The sequence below is a fragment of the Hyperoodon ampullatus genome (genome assembly GCF_949752795.1).
Source record: "Hyperoodon ampullatus genome assembly, chromosome: 18".
Taxonomy (NCBI): domain Eukaryota; kingdom Metazoa; phylum Chordata; class Mammalia; order Artiodactyla; family Ziphiidae; genus Hyperoodon; species Hyperoodon ampullatus.
The window spans coordinates 35526641-35544422 of NC_136931.1; positions in this window are offsets into that span (position 1 = coordinate 35526641).

Sequence of the window (17782 nt, forward strand, 5' to 3'; positions counted from 1 at the left end):
TGCACAAAACAACAGTGCCCAAACAAGCATCTGCCACTGGAGGAAGATCCCTGGTCCTGGATGTGGAGATCAAAATGGGAAACTGGCTTGCTTTCATAACGAAAATCCCATTTTGGCTCAGCGCTTGTCAAGAGCAGGAGAGCTGCTGGGGGTGTTTATCCAGCACTTTCCTCCATTCTCCCATCATGAGTCACTGGTCCGGAATCACTTAGCAGCCAGAAATGATGGAACTGTTCAATATCATGGATTCAGGGGCACTGACCCCGGCAATCATCTTCTGGCACAGCAGAGGGCTCATTTCTGGCCTCAGTGAACTAAAGAACAAAAGGCCCTTCCAACCACATGCAGGGCAAGTTTGGCCTCTCTGGGAAAGCACCTCTCATATTATTCTGGCCAAGACTGACTCTGCCTGACTGCCCTGGGAGACCTACCAGGGGCATGGCCCCAGCGCCAAGACTACTAAGCACATCTAAGATACTTGCTGCCCTGAAGGAATTCACTCATTTATTCACTCATTCATTCACTCATTCATTTCTTTTTTTCATTCTTTATTTAAGGGTCTGATATGGATCTGGCACTGTGCTAGGCTCTGGAGGTGAACAAAAAAAACCAGACTTTTTGTTGCTTTTATTGATGAGTGGAGGAGATAATAATGAAACAATCACATTAATCAACATCTATTGGGAATTGGAAAGACCCTGTGAAGGGGAGATAGAGTCCTGTAAGTGTGTATTAACAATGAAACCTTGCTGGCAGCAGCAGGGAGTTGGAGGCTTCCCCTAGGCAGTGAGGCTTGAGCTGAGAGCTGAAAAATTAAAATGAGCTGAGTGGGATAAAAGGATAATGATAAAGCATGTGCAAAGGCCCTGAGGCAGGGAAGAGATTGGCACTTTCCAGGAACTAAAGGAAGGCTGATGTGACTGAAACAAAGAGTGAGAGGAGAGATGGGATGGAAGGGCCTGACACAGCAAGACCTTATGAATTGTGATTTCCTAGGACCTGGAATCATGACCTGGGCAGGTGAACCAGGGGCTTTCCATGCAATCACAGTCTCTATCATGGTGACTTAATACCCAGCAGTGGTCATTCTTGACTTAAAACATTAACCCAGCCCTGTTAAAATGCAGGAATTAATGATGTTTTATTATGAGACAGGAATGCCTTCACACATACCTCACCTATCTGGACTTGAAAGAATGAGCATGGAACCAGTCCTTTCTGAGCAGAGCTGGATCTGAAAGGGACGCCTTGTTTCAGGTATTTTGCTTGCTTAACAGGATTATACGTTGAGGTCTGGAATTTTTGCATCCTCTGCCAAAGGCCTGGGACCATGCTGGGCATATAGGAAATACTTAGCCGATAGCCTCATGGATTGAGTCTCTCTCCCCTGGATCTTGCTGCTCCCTGCATAGATCTCAATGACAACCTCAGGCTGTGTGTGTGACAGGAGACCAGATGTGTCCATGCCCAGCGGTCAAAGAAGACCTCGCTCTAGAATGTCATGAAGGCAGTTCCACCAGACCTACCCAGTATCTATCTGCTAGCTTCCCCAGTGGACTTCTGGCTGTTGCCCTAATTCAACTGCCCACGGTGTGTTGTTTTGGGGGGTATTCCTCCCCAGTAGACTCAGGCACCTACAGGTATCCTGTACAACCTCTCAGCTGCTTTAGGGTCCCCATGTTAGAGTATAAATTTTGCCCCCCATTAGTTTCTCTCTTGGGCTTCTCTATAATAGTTCTCATGCCAGTAACCCGGAAGTCATCATGGGCTCTTCTTTTTCCCTCCCTCCACCACATACCCACTCTAGCAACAAACTCTGTCAGTTCTGCCTCCTAAATACATTGTGGATCCATCCACTTCCTTCCATTTCCAAAGCTGTTATTTGGACTATAACAACAGCCTCTTCACTGCTCCATTTTCAGCGGGTATACAGAGATCTTTCAAGCATGCAAAGCAGATAATGTCACTCCTCTGCTTAAAACTTTGATAGCTTTCCATTGCATTTGGGATAATCTCCAAGTTCTCGCCCCAGCCCCGAGCCCTGCCCTATCCCTCATTCACCCCATCCCCCCTCCAACCTCACTTCACTTCAGCCATCCTGGCCATTTGATAGCTCCTTTTTTGTTTCTTTCCCTTTCCTTTCTCCTTCCTTCCTTTCTCCCTCCCTCCGTCCCTCCCTCTCTTTCTTCCCTCTTTCCTTGATGGTGGTACGAACACTTATGTGAGATCTACCCTCTAAACAAAAGTTTAATTGCACAATACAGTACTGTTAGTTATAGACGCAAGCTTATACAGCAGAATTCTAGAACATACTCACCTTGTATAACTGAAATTATACCTGTTCTTGTCTTAGGGGTTCCACATATGCAATTTCCTCCTTCTAAAATGGCCTTTATTCCTAGCCTGACCGATCATTACATATCTTTTAGGTCTCAGTTTATATGTCATTTCTTCAGAGATCCTCTCACTGACCTCCTCCAAGCCGATCACCTGGCATGTCCTGCACAGCCCTGACCACAAGATGTAAGATGTATTCACTGTTAACTGTTTACTTGCTGCTTCCCTCACTAGACACTAAGTTCCATGAAGCCCTGCTAGCTCACCTCTGTACCCTCTGCGTTGTGCTTGGCACATGGCAGACACTTCATATACATTTGTTGAATGAATGAATGATTCCATCAAATCGGTATCTCATGAGTCCCATGCCTGGATGTATTTGTACCCTTGCCTCTGGTGTTTTTTCTCCATAGTCCTTATAGCCTTGTGCACAGCCCACCCCCATCTATTCCCACATTCACCTTGCACAGCCAAATCCCAAGACTTACTGGCTCTTTTTTCTCCTTTGCTATTTGTCCTATGTTGCTTAAGAGCCATATTTCTCTAAAAACAAGAGCAACTTCTTTTTCTAATAAGTATTTCTTAATAGAGTCACATGGAAAGGAAAACTAAGCTGAGGGGAAAGAGGACAGACTGGGAGGAAGGAGCCCTCACTTACCAGCTTGACAATTCATTTCATTTCTCAGAACCGTATTGTCTCCATTTATACATAAAAATGTTTTCTTTTTAAAAATTAATTCCTGCCTTCATTTTTTTTAAAAAAGATAATGAACGCACCCTGTTAAAAAAAAAAGATACAGAAGTGTGTAGAGTATAAAATGAAACCCACCTCCTGGAGTAAATAGTAATAGTCTCACATAAAGAGTGGTAAGCTGGTAGAAAATTAAAATCTTTTGAGTATTTAAAAAATTTTCACAATAATATCAATTTATTCTAGAAAATATAGATAAGTAATGATAGAAAATCAAAACCACTTAGAGAATACTACTATTACAATTTTAGTGTATATTTTTCAGGAATTTTTACTATGTTTTTATTTGAGCACATATAATATACCAAGCCTTGCACTTGCTGGTTTCAGACACAAGATCTCATTTAATTCTCATTAAATTCTGGGAAGAGAGTTTGCTTCTGCCCAGTCCTCTGTGATCAGTGAAGGAGCCACAGCTCAGGATGTTAAGTCATCTAAAGGATAGAGTCAGAGTCCCCACTGAGCTGGGCTCAGTTTCAGAACCACTGGTGTCCCAAGCTCTTCCTAGTTGTCCAGGGGCTCTTCTGACTCCCTCTGGGTCCTAAAGCTGCCCTTCTCTAAATTGTGAGCAGCCAGCAGCGTGGAGGGAGACCTGAGGGAAATACCCTCCCTTCCCTGTGGTGTGTGTGTGTACTGAGTGCGGGGAGCTAGTACAGAAGTGATGTCTTATTTTTGGGGGAGCACTTCCTATTCCAGTAGGGGATAGAAAGTGCTTTGGTGGGAGTTCTAACCTGGGGTCAGGGCCTGGGCGCTTAGCACAGGAGCCAAGCTCACACCCCACACCGTACATTAAGATTTAATGTGCCTTCCTTATTTACACCCAAATGAGGTTTTTAATGGATTAATTAGCAAAATATATCAGTTTGCTTCTTTAAATCTTGCCTCTCTCAGAGGTAGCACTTTTAGCTATTTCCAGTGTTTAGTAAAAGATGGAAACATTTATTTCTCCCAGTTAAGGAGGACTGTGACCCCCTTCATCTTATTAGCACAGACTCCAAAGTCAATCAATGGGAATGTTTCCAACCTGGCCAATGAGTGCTGTGCTGTCCAGGAATTTTTGTCATCAGTTTTGCTGTGCTCATTTGAATCTAAATTAAACGGCTAAAATGAAAGGCTTGCAGATGAAACCACAGTTCACGAGGGGTCTTTAATTTGGAAAATCTTTTAGAAATTCAGACAGAGGATAAGTTCAAAGAGAGCCTTTGTTTTGTCATTCAGAGCTGCCTCTGCTCACCCTGCTTGAGTGACCCATAGGACAGAGCCTTTTTTTTCATTTGTTTTCTGGACATATCCAGAAAATTAAGGAACATTTACTTTTAATGACTTTAAGCATTGCAATATATTATTTTTGTGTTAAAATATTGCAAAAAATAAAAAATAAAACAGCACGAACCTAAGATAAAAAGTGCCCACAATTCTATTACCTAATGAAATTAGTGTTTATTGTTTGTTACATTACAACCCTTGTCTACATGTTTACTTCATTTGTAAGTGTTGCAGAATTGTTGTAGATAATATTTTATATTTGCATTTTTACTTATCATACTAATTTTTTCCAGTTTGTAATGGACACTTTTTCTTCTATACCCTCTCCTCTTGCCTCCTTTCCCTCATCCCTCCCTCCCCTTCCATGAGGGAGATAATCAAGGTACCTGCCTAGTGTCGATAGTTCCAGGTCTTTCTCCAAGACCAACAGACATTTACAAACATGTACTCTAATGTGGGCTTTTTTTTTTGCCCTTTTTTCTCCAAAATGGAGATTTTACTATATACATTTGTATATAGTATATACATATATTACATGTATATGTAGTATATACATATACTATATACATTTCTCTGCAGCTTTCTTTCCCACCCCCTCATTTAATACATCATGGGCAATAGATATAGATGTAACTTAGTGCTTGATTTTTTTTTGTCTTTTTTACATTTAAATTGTCAGACAGCGGTCTAACTTTGTTTTCTTCCAGGCATATAGTCAGTTATGCCAGCATCCTTTCTTAATCAGGACATTCCAATCATGTTCACAGCTTCCCAGACCCCTTGGAGCCAGAGGTGAGAATGTTTCCTGGTTTGTGGTCCCATCATTAGCCCCTGGAGTTTACAACCCTGAGTGAGCATCTGGTCTGGTACCTGCATTTTACAGATGACCACACTGAAGGCCAGGGAGGCCAACAGGGTGGAGAGGTCATGGTGGTGTCATGGGAAAAACCCAGGGCCTGGGGTCAGCCAGACCTGAGTGTAAATTCCACTGTGATGCTTTTCAGTTGTGTGACTTTGGGCAAATTACTTAACCTCCTTGAGACTCAATTTTCTCATCTGAGAAATGGATATTCTAATACCTACCTGGTATGTGATGGAGACGACGTACGTACAGTGCCCGACACAGAAACAGCCCTCAGTAAATGACCATGATTTTTAGAGGCAGCTCTGGGACTTACACCAGATATTCTGATTTTTAAAATCTAGTTCTCTTTCCATTGGATAAATGTTCCCCAAAATACCATACAAGTGATTTCAGGAGGTGCAGAGGTGGATATTTGGATATTTTTATGTTAATAACCATGCAATTGTTAAACAGTGACCTTCTTTTGATGGCAGATGATACTGTTTCTTTCATCTACAGAAGTATTATAAAGTTCATTTTCAAAAATAAATGTATTTAAGGTCAAAGTTTGTTGATTTACAATAATTATTAAGTACATAATAGTAGAGGTGGTATAAGAATATGGCAAAATTGTGTAGGTTGCTTGTCAATGGCTAAGGGTTTTGGACACAGTACCTGTTCCTGCGATTTCTTCAGTGCCTTCCCCAGGCTGGGGGAGTGGCTTTCAGCCATTGCAGGTAAGCACATCAGCACCTCTTGTCTGGCTCCTCCTCCAAGGGGTTCACCCTACACATCCTCAAAAAATAACAGCCTCGGGCCTCCCTGGTGGCGCAGTGGTTGAGAGTCCGCCTGCCGATGCAGGGGATACGGGTTCGTGTCCCGGTCTGGGAGGATCCCATATGCCGCGGAGCGGCTGGGCCCGTGAGCCATGGCCGCTGAGCCTGCGCATCCGGAGCCTGTGCTCCGCAACGGGAGAGGCCACAACAGTGAGAGGCCCGCGTACCGCAAAAAAAAAAAAAAAAAAAAAAAAAAAAAAAAAAAAAAAAAAAAAAAAACAGCCTCCAGTGGCTTTTGTTCTCACTGTTGACAAGGAGCAATGAACTCCAAGTTGCACGGGTTCTCACTGTGTGGTGTGTGTGTGTGTGTGTGTGTGTGCAAGCAATTCTCTGCAACACCAGCTGAGTGTCCTACAATTCAACTCAATTTTGACACTGTCTACCTGGAGATAGCATCAGGTCCCACAGGTAAAGGGCTCTGTCCCTCAAGACTGCCTTCCTCTTTGGGTACCAATCACAAGTCCAGGTTGTCACTTGTGCTTCTGATGAAATGGCTATAAATCAGATCCCCTCTCCTTACGTTCAATTAATTTGCTAGAGTGACTCACAAAACTCAGAGAAATACTTTACTTACAAGATTACTGTTTATTATAAGGGGATATAAGTGAGGAACAGCCAGATGGAAGAGATGCACAGGGCCAGGAGGATGGAGCTTCCATGTCCTCTCCAGGCACTCCACTCTTCCCAAACCTGCATGTGTTCACCAACCCAGAGGCTCTCTGAACCCCATCCTTTTGAGGTTTTATGGAGGCTTCATTCATAGGCATGGTCATTGGCCAATTAAATCATTGGCCATTGGAGATTGAACTCAACCTCCAGCCCCTCTCCCCTCCCCAGAGGTCAGTGGGGTGAGACTGAAAGTTCCAACCCTCTAATCATCTGGTGGGCTCCCCGGGCTACCAGCACCCATTCTTAAGCACTTCCTAAAAGTCATCTCATTAATATGACAAGAGACCCACTCCCCTCTTACTGATTTCATCACCTAACAAATTCCAAGGGTTTTAGGAGCTCTGTGTCAGAAACTGGGATTAAGACCAAATACATATTGGTTGGCCAAAAAGTTCATTCGAGTTTTCCATGAGAAAACCCGAATGAAATTTTTGGCCAATCCAATATTTCTTATTACAAATCACAATACCTCAACAGCGCTCGCTGGAAAAGAGGTCTCATTTTCTCTTCATTATCAGCAGCTAGTATTTCAGGCTGAGTTCTGCTCCATGCCCCATGACTCCCACTAGAGTCAAAGGCTCCACATCCTTTGCTGGGGGCTCAGCCCTGCTTCTGAGCATCACTAGGAGGACAGCTCAGGGCAGCTCTTTGCCTTCCTTCCCGCCTGTGTGCACACTGGCCTTGCTCTTCCTTTTGGGATGCTGGTGCGTGGGGTAGGACTCCAGGCAGGTCAGAGGGAGGGTTTCAGTGGGAAGGTAGAAGCATGCCTCCATAACCCTAATTTCCCTGGAGGATCATTGCCCAGGAATCACAGCCCAAACCCAGGTCCTGATGAACTGAAAAGATGAGTCAGTGCAGAACCTGGATGGAGGGCATGCAACAGAGGATAGCTGTTAGTGGAGGGAGTGTTCATGTATTTGATAAATATTTATTTTGCATCCACTATTTGAGGAGATACTGGTCTATGCTCTGCAGATGTGGTGGTTTCCAAGACAAGGCTTGTGTTCTGCTGTGGAAGACAGGGAGTAAACAATTGAAAATATAGAAAAAGGTAAACATGCATCATGAGAAAAAGTTTGAAGGAAACGAAGCAAATGGAAGCAATGACTGGCTGGGCTGAGGGGGGGTGGTGCTGCTTTGGATGGAGTGGTCAGATATGGCTTCTCTGGGGAGGGATATCGAAGAATCAGATGTGAGAACACAATTCTAGAATATTCCAAGCAGAGCAAAGGCAATGTTCCTGAAGCTGGACCAGGTCAGATTTGTAAAGTCCAGGTGAGTGGAGGCAATAGCAGATGAAAAGGATGGCAAGGATGGTGAGCGGGGCCAGATCTTGTGTGCCATGGCAAGGCCACTGGGAGGGGTTCAGAGGAATGCCATAAACTTTGCCTGGTGATTTTAAAAGTTCACAGGGGCTGCTGCAGTGAGAAGAATGTCTGACTGCAGGGGCCCAAGATTGGTAGTGGGGAGATGGCAGAGGATGGGGATGGGCGGTGGTGGCACTGCCCTCATCCAGGGAGGATTGCTGGGGTGAATGCCTGTTGGGAGTTGGAAATTCATTTTCCAGTCCCTCTGGTCACCGGTGCTGTGCTGGGTCCCATGCCACAGCTGTCCTCCTGAAGTCAGGAACTAGGGTCCTCGTCGGTGGTGTGGTCAGTGTTATGGCAGGGGCTGGGGGCACAGGGAGGCCTGGGCATGGTGGGGAAGAGCCTCCTAGGGGAGTTCCTAGGACTAGATGTTTTCTAAGAGATAAGCAAGGGGGCAGCTGGTGCCTCTGTAGCTGCGGGTGACTCGCTGAGTTGGGATGAAGGAAAGGCATTCTCTCAGACAGGTTGGAGAGCTCACAGACCCTAACATGGACACAGGTTCCTGGGCTTCTCTGGTCCACCAAGAGAGATGCTGGCATCAGCATGCCCAGCCAGCTGGCAAAGCACTCCCTTCTGGTTCTGTACATTGGCTCGGCCATTTCCCAGCTGTGAGAAATGGAGAAACAGTTGGGTTGAGCAGCAGGAGATAGAGAGATGCCTGCTACCTGCTTTCCTGTAACATGGATTTCATCTCATAACTCAGTAAGTTAAGGAGGGGGTGGTCAGGGTGGAAATGTTCTCAGTATTATTATTATTTTTAATGCCATTACTTTGTATTGATCACATACTAAATGCTAGCAACTGTAAGCACTTTACATACATTATCTCATTTGATTCTCACAACAACCTATGAAGTAGAAACTATTCTTACCCCCATTTTACAGATATGGAAACAGAGTCTAGGGTCATAACACTGTAACTGACCCCATCCCTTGGACTCTTTTTTTTTTTTTTTTTGGCAGTACGTGGGCCTCTCACTGTTGTGGCCTCTCCCGTTGCGGAGCACACGCTCCGGACACGCAGACTCAGCGGCCATGGCTCACGAGCCCAGCCGCTCTGCGGCATGTGGGATCTTCCCTGACCGGGGCACGAACCCGTGTCCCCTGCATCGGCAGGCGGACTCTCAACCACTGTGCCACCAGGGAAGCCTCCCTTGGACTCTATAATCAATAGAAATTGATGAAGCCAGATGAGAATTTCAGGCAAGGCTTTATTGGGACTCCTGCTGCAGCACGAAGGAGCCAAAGCAAGAAACAGTTACTCTTGCCCAATCTTGGAAAGGAGCTACTTGGGTCCTTAAATGGGGTGACAATGGGGGCGGATCTGTGGGTGGGCCAGTAGGTGTAGCCTAGGTGGTCTGTCCACCCCCTTGGTGGTGCCATGTGCAGGGATCATGTGTAGTAAGTATCCTGCTTTTGCTCCCGGCACCTCAGAAATGGCAGCTGGTTTGTGGCATTTTTGTATCCTATTGCTCATAACTGCCCCACTGCACATGCATGCAGTTATGTTTAGTCATAGTTTCTTTGTATCCTATTGCTCAAGGAGACTTTGTCCAGGTGCAGGCACTCTGGCAGAGGATCCCGGGTCCCAACCTATCTCAATACTAGTCAGTGTGCCAACCAGTATTAGAACCCAGGCAGCCTGGCTGCAGGTAGAGCCACAACTTTACACTGACCTTAGCATAGGTAGGAGATGGGGCCCACTGGGGGTGGAATGGGGTCCTTTGGGGCTGCTATTTGGAGACTTTGCACCAACTGAATTGACATGAGATTAGTGAGGGAGGACCGAGGTTGAGATGACCTGGGGATGCCAGGAACCAGAGGGCAGAAGGAGGATTCTATCAGAGAACAGCACAAAATACACGGGAGCCACAGGACGGTCCAGCTGGGGCAGGCGGGACAGGGTGCTGCTGGGGACCTCAGTTATTTCTGCCTGCCCAGCACTAATCCTCCCCCTTCATTTTTCCTTAAGGGTCCTGACTCCTTTCCACTTTTATCCATTAGGTATGGCTGAGGCTGACTCCATCCCCAGCTCGAGGGTGGGCACAGGGTCCAGGTGTGGTCAATATGGGTGATAGTCAGGACTTTTGTGGAACCATCAAAAAAGAAGTGTTCTTTCTCTGCTGGGGGTCCTAAGCTGGTAGGACGTGAGCCTGGAGATGTTGTTGGCCCTGCTGGCTGAGAATCAAGGCCGCGCAGGAGAAAGCAGGGCCGAGATACAAAGAGAGAGAGATTCCTGACGAGACTGCAGGATCCACCCATACCTGCAGCACCCCTGCACATCTCAGAGAGGCTAAAATTATGCCTTGTACTGCTAAAACCTGTTTGAGTTGGATTACTATCACTTGCAGGTTAAAGACACCTTCTCTCCAAAGCCAGTCAATTCCATTCCAGTGAGGACAGGGTGTGACTTCTCCATCCTGCCTATCCCTCCTCCTGAGCTCTCCAGTCAAGAGCTGTGTATGTGTATGTGTATATGTGTGTGTATGTGTATGTGTCTGTGTCTGTGTTTATGTCTCTCTCTGTGTGTGTATATGTGTCTGTGTGTTTATGTATCTCTGTGTGTATGTGTGCCTGCGTGTATGTCTGTGTGTGTGTGTCTGTAGTGTGTGTGAGAGGAGGGTGATATACAAGGTGATGGTGCTCAGATGGGCCTGTGCTGCCCTGGGGGTCCCTGGGCTCCAGGTTCTGGAGCTGTGCCAAGGCCTGAGTTATGGCAGAAGTGACACTGGGTTAAGCTCTGCAAGATGTTGGCTCTTTTTTTCTTTTCCGTAGTGGCTGTGCAGGGTCTGAGTCTCAGGGCCAGACCTGCCCCATAATCTTGGTGAGCAGTAAAGGGACTTCTTCCCTGAATCATGGGGATGATATAAACAACCCTGGACCCACATTTCCACACACCACCAGGGCGTTTACTGCTGTTATGTCTTTTCAAGAAAAAACAATTCCCAGCCTCCTTTAATTATCTAGACGAGTGGTTCCTAAGTGAGGATCCACCAGTCAAATTGAGCCCAAAGGCTTGTCTTGTTTGGTCCAAAGAATGTTTAAAAAATAAGTTTAAATAATCAGGGAATTCCATCTTCAAAAAATTCCTGTTTCTGGATTCTCTTGAAAAAATGAGAAGGTCTGAGAAGCTTGTATCAAATGGCAGTGGCTGGCTAGAGCTGGCGAACGGCATGCACGCTCTCAGCTCCACGTGGATCCCTCTGTCACTTACCGGCCCTGTGCACTCACACATGGGGCTGCCAGCTTCTCTCATGGATCTTACTGCCTGGCCCCTGATTTTCGACCCTGGCCCTAGACACAGAGAACCCCAAGTGTCAGAGTTGGAAAGGACCCCAGCAATAATCATATTCATGCAGAGAATTGAAAATGGTGGTGGAGGACTCGAGTTTCTGAGCACCTTCCCAGGGAATGATCAAAATAGCTACCATCACTCAAGTGATTATTGTGGGCTAGGCACACTATGCGTGTCATGGCAGCAAATTCTTATTTCTCATTCTCCTTTGTGACACCTATCACACTTATGTGATAGGTGTCACAAAGGAGAAATCAGAGGTCAGAGAAGTTAGTAACCTGAACAGCGTCATAGGGAAGGCAACAGAAAAGGGATCGGGGTCTAGGTCTTTCTGATTCCATTTCCATAAGACGGCGGTTTGGACCAGCTATCTTTTGGAGTCCTTTCACCCCTACACTTCTGTGGGTCTTCACATTTGAACTTTCTGGACTGTTTCTCCACTGTCCCTGCTTCTCTCCCTTGAAATCGGGCAGGACCACACTCCTTTGCTGCAGAAACGGCCTTGAGATCAGCCTAAGTGATTTTTGCCACTGCTGGCAAGTTTCAAAATTGTCCAGTCCAACTCTATATTGGGGGTGGTCAGAGGAAAGTAGCCATGGCAACCGCTGCCAGCAAGGACAGGTGCAGTTTAACCTCAGTCAATGGTCTCTCTACACACAATTACAATTTAGTGTAGGAAGTCAAAAGTGGCAAAGAAGCCGTATTAAGAGTCCTAGTGGGTTGACAGTAATTACCAAGTAATCATTGTGGGAATAAATGGGGCTCTTCATTAGGGAAGGGTTTTATTATTTCTTTAAAAAATCTTTGGGAATGAAGATCCAGGTCTCCTATCCAGCAGCGAAATCCCCAAGACCCACAGATCCACAAAGTGTTAGAGAGAAAGGACCCTGTAGATAAGATGAGTCTAACCCCTGCCCACAGGAGTGATCCCTAAAACCATCCCCAGCAAGGCTTAGAGAAAGTCACCCAAGTTCTGCTTGCCCACCCTCAGCAGTGGGAGGCTCATACGCTGAGGTGAAGATGAGCTCATTATTTCTAGATGGCTCGTTGGTGTTAAGAGCATGGGTTCTAGAGTCGACTCTCTGGGTTCAAATCCTGGATCTACCCCTGGCTTGAGCTTGAACCCAGTTCTCTCAGTGTTTCTATTTCGTCGTGCGTTCAGTAGGAGGAAGTGGGGTGCTTGCCGTCTGTGGTTGTTATAAGTAGTCAGTGTGGGGATATACGCAAAGCACCCAGCCGTGTGAAGTGCCTAATGAATGTTACATGGCATCATTGCTGCTGTTATAGTTATTATTAGCCTAGGTGAGGTCTGTCTCACTGTATGATGCTTGATATCACAGATCCTTTTCTGTGAAAGTCAGCAGTGTTTCTAAGGCCTTCATGGCATCTTCCACCAGAGCAGCCTCAATTATATCTGTGTCCCACTTTTGGCTTCTAGTGATACTTTAATTTTGAAGGATGATTCTGTAGCTAAGCTCTACGACAACCATCGATCTTGCTTGACTCCATTTGATAGATGAGGAAACTGAAGAGCAGAGAGGGAAAGGTACTTATGTTCCCCGGTGGGGCTGCCAGATGTAGCCATAAACATACAGGATGCCCAGTTAAATTTCAATGTCAGATAAACAAATACTTTTTAGCCTAAACATATCCCAAATATTGCATAAGGGACACACTTATTTACCTGTACTTCAAATTCTGTATTATATCTGGCGGTCCTAAACCCAGGTCATATGACGAGGAAGTTCCAGAGACTGGAGCAGGACCCAGGTCTCCTGAGTCACACTTTGCTATTCTTCTCACTGGGCCAGGGGTTTCAAACACACAGGCTGTATGCTTCCACTCCCTTCTTCCTGTGCCCAGGGCGGCCTTTGTTCAGCAGTCATGGAGTCTTTCCTCCTGAGTTCTACCTCGACCTCAGACTGTTTGCTCGATCGGGGCTGCCCCTCCACATGAAGGCCCTTTGCCATCCTGGCACTAGACAATGCTGCTGTGTCCTCAGAGTTCCATGGAGTAAGTCAGTCCCTGCCTCCCCAGTCTTGGCCAGTGGTTTTACTTGTGTCTGACCCTTTCCACGCTGTGAGTCCTGTACCTGGGTCCTAGAACAGACGTCAATAAAGGTTTGCCAAATGAGCAAGTACAGCCTCCAGCAGACTTCTGGGTGAGAAATCACTTCTGACGCTCTTTTCCCAAGTAAGAGCCAAGCAAATGAAACCAGTAAGAACCAGGTTGAGACCTGGGATGGGGCAGGAGACGGCCTTCCCACACTTGAGGTTGAACTGGGACTCCTTATTTTCGGTACTCACAAACGCATCTGACAGTGGGCCCTGGCAGATATGCAGGTGAAGTGGGCCAGGTGGGGGCCAGGACAAACGGCCAGCATGTGCCCCATGCGCCTCAGGCTGAGCTGCTCTTTGCCCTCTGGACACAGGAGCCCGGGATTGCCAGATCCTCCCGTTCGTCTAAAGAAGCCCAAATCTGGATGTGGATAAGAAATCTCCTATTTTGTAAATAATGATTTCACATTTCCCCAAGGACCCCACGTAGGCAAAACACAGCTCTCGGCAGCTTCAGCCACAGAGGGGAAAGGCAAGCCAGGACCCTTCCTTAGCATTCCCATGGAGAATTCAGCTGCCACCCAGCTCTAAGCCCTCCAAGGCCATCCTACCTGGAAGCCTCACTCATGGTTCCCTGTGCCAGGAGCCTGGGATAAGGTGGCCCCCACCTCACTCAAAGCAACAAAACAGAGAGATTCATAAAGATTCCAGCCCTGCTGATCTATCATCTTCCGGCACCAAATTACACACGTATCCCATTATCATTACGGAGCTTTTGGGTTAATTGTAAATCAGGGAGTTAAGATTATTAATGGGAGTGGAAGCTTAGTGGGGGGTGAGGAGAGGGCTCAGACCCAGCTGGCTGCCGTCCGGCCCCTGGCTGGAGGGCCCTCCCGCCAGCTGCAGACCTCTTACTCTCTCCCATGTCGGTGATGCTCCTCACCTGCCCCCTGTTGGCTTGTGCACGTGCCTTCCAACCATTTCCCAGGAACTCTTTGCAGCAGGAGCATTAAAAGCAAATGTGCTCATTATACCTGATGGCATACAATCCAGGCAGAGGAAATTAGTAACGATTAGGGCGTCATTAGAGGGAGATGTCTCTCTTCACACAAAATATTGATGGCAAAAAACCCAGCCGTGCAGACAACAAATGGATGAGACTCAGACACACAAAGCGCCGTTGCGATGATCAATGTCGTCCCGAATATACCCCAGACATCGCCAAAACAGAACAGTTAGCAGCTGTGCCAGGTCTTTTCAGTTGTTGCAAAAAAGTATTTGGACGTCCTGATACATTGTTTTCATCACAGTGTTTTACCAAACTCCCTAGGACGTGACAGTAAAGTGGAAGACCTGAGTGATGTGGATTTTTAATTTTCGGAGGGCACAAAGGGCTGGCCTAAGCTGCCTTCAAATACAAGTTGTTTAGGTTGCATGATGCTTTGAAAAAAATTAGAATAGATTGCTTATCTGTATATAAACATCCAGATTGCTAGCTTCTCTAGAAAAATGGGACTAGTGCTGGGCCCATGTCTCTCTACAGACAATAAGCAGCTGGAGGTGAGTATTGACTGCCCCATTAGATACACCACCAGTTTTACCACAGTCTCCACCACTCCCCATCTTATCCCCTACAATAGGATGGAGTGGCAGTTCCCATTAATTATGGCATTTATTATATAATATCACTTGGCCCTCTTCCCTTACTGAAGGGCTAACTCTGTGGGCATTCGAGTTTGTAATCCATGTTCAGGTTTATGCGTTCCCTTAAGACAGACTGATATTTCTTATTGGGTCATGTTCCCTATTTCCTCAACATCTTTAGAGAGTCCTTCCGTCCATCACACACTGTCACCACCACAAGTGCCTGTGGGCTGAAGCCCACACAGCCATTTAAAACCCTTCGTAACCTTGACCTTTTTACTTGTCCTGCTTCACTTCTTCCAGTGCTCTATGCACTAGCTCCCAGCTACCCTGGACTGCCTCCCATGTGGATGCACACCGCTGCTGTCACCACTCAGACCTTTGCTGCCACAGTCCCTCCAGCCTGGAAAGTTTATCCCTTGTCACTTCCCAGGGAACTTTGCTCCATCCTTCCGGGCCATCTCCCACGTTCCATTCTGGCCCTTCAATCAGAATGGCGCTCCAGAGCAACCCGCGTGCCCCTCTTCCCTACTTCTTAGCTACCCACCGGCCTCTCTGCTGGCCTCTCTCCCACCATATAGGAACGTCCTGAGGACAGGTTCCCACCTTCCCATCCCTGCTACCACCGAGGACGCAACCAGCTTTGTTCTTAGCAAGTACTCCATAGAGCTCTATTGAATGGATTCACTTGGCACCAGAAGAATTTCCTTTTCCTCACACAGTGTGTGATTTCGACTTGAGTTCCCAGACTTTGCTGATGTTCTGAAGAGTGTTAATTCTCAGCAAGTGCTTTAATGAGGCCTGGTAGTCCTGTCCAGGGCCTGCCAGCCGGGGGTTTACGGTGTCTCCTTTCTTGCTCTAATCTGGCTGTTTGTTCTCAGACTGTCTTTTCCCAAGGTCCCCCCACTGCTGAGGGGTCTTCCATTCTCCCAGATTAATCAGTTTAGCACAAAATATGTTTACCAGGCTATTAGAATCGTTTATGAGGTGAGAACAGAGTTGTTTTCAATTGATCATTCAGAATGCATGGAACAACCACTGGGCTGGATGTTGCAGGACAATTTCAGAAAGGGGCTCACACACTAATCTTTTTTTTTTTTTTTTGCGGTACGTGGGCCTCTCACTGTTGTGGCCTCTCCTGCCGCGGAGCACAGGCTTCAGATGCGCAGGCTCAGCGGCCATGGCTCACGGGCCCAGCCGCTCTGCGGCATGTGGGATCTTCCCAGACCGGGGCACGAACCCGCGTCCCCTGCATCGGCAGGCGGACTCTCAACCACTTGCGCCACCAGGGAAGCCCTCACACACTTTTACATGTGGGAATTGCACACATCCTAAGGGTATGGCACAATTTTTCACAAACTACACACACCTGTGCAACAGCACCCAGATCAAGAATCAGAGCATGGCAACACCCCAAAGCCCTCTGCAGGCTCCTAATCACTAAACTCACCCCTAAGAGTGACCATGATATTGACTTCTAATGGGATAGAATCGTATTCTCTGTTTTTTTACTTTAGATAAAACCATATGGCACGCCCTGTTCTGTTTCTTTCACTCAATACTATGCTTTTAAGATTCATCCATATTTTTGTAAGCAATTGTATCATCCATTCTCTTTGCCTGTAGTAGTATTCTGCCATGTGAATATACTACCCTTTATTTGTCTCTTCTACCACTGATGAACATTTGGGTTTTCGTTCCCAGTTTTTGGCTGCTGTGAACATTCTTATAGCAAACACACATGGGCATTTCTTTAAGATGTATTCCTAGGAGTGGAATTGCTGGGTCACAGATGAGTACATATTCAGATTTGGTATTTACTGCCAAAAAGTTTTCTGAAGTGGTTGTTACTCATTAATTTTTAAGATTTATTCCTTCTTTAATTAATTCATTTAATAATGACTTAACACCTGCTTTGGGTAAGCCATTGTGCTAATTGCTGGAGAAACTATAAAGATGGATAAGAACATTCACCTATTTTAAAACTGTCAGTGGATATTCATTGACTGTAGGATAAAATCTAAATGCCTTAGCTTGGCACACGAAACACTCATCAGTGTAGAGTCAAGTTATTTCACCAGGCCAGAGGTCTGAAACTCAAAAGTGTTCTAGGACCAGTCAGGTAATGTGAATGGATGCAGAGAGTGGGTGGGGACTTTGGGGGAATGGAAAGGACCTCCCTTGTCCCATCCACCTGGGGCCGTAATGGTGGATTTCAGTTGGTTACGTGGGCCTACAATGCCACATCTGATGTTTCCAGGGAAGCTGAATATCTGGGTTTGATGTAGAAGTCCTAAGTTTTAAAAGTTGAAAATTATTTTAAAAATAAAAATACTATGCTGGTCAAACAAAACACTAGTATAAGCAGGATGTGGGTACAGATTGCCAATTTGCAAACTCTGCACCAAACTTTTTTTCTAGAACTTTCCGTCTATCCCCAGTGCCCCTGTGCTCAGGCCTCCTTCAATTCCAGCACACAATTAGGCCCTTCTTTTTCACATCTCTGGGACTTACATGTCCCATTCCATTGCCCTGTGAGGTCCCTTCCCCTCTTCTTCACCTGGCAATTGCCTCCTGTTCCTTGAGGCCCAGTTCAAACGCCACTGTCTGCCTGAAGTCCTCCTCTTCTCTCATGTAAACTTCCAAACCACGCTCTATCCTAGTTTGGTCTCACTGTGACACAGTGCTTGATCACTTCTTTATTTTCCTCACTTGGC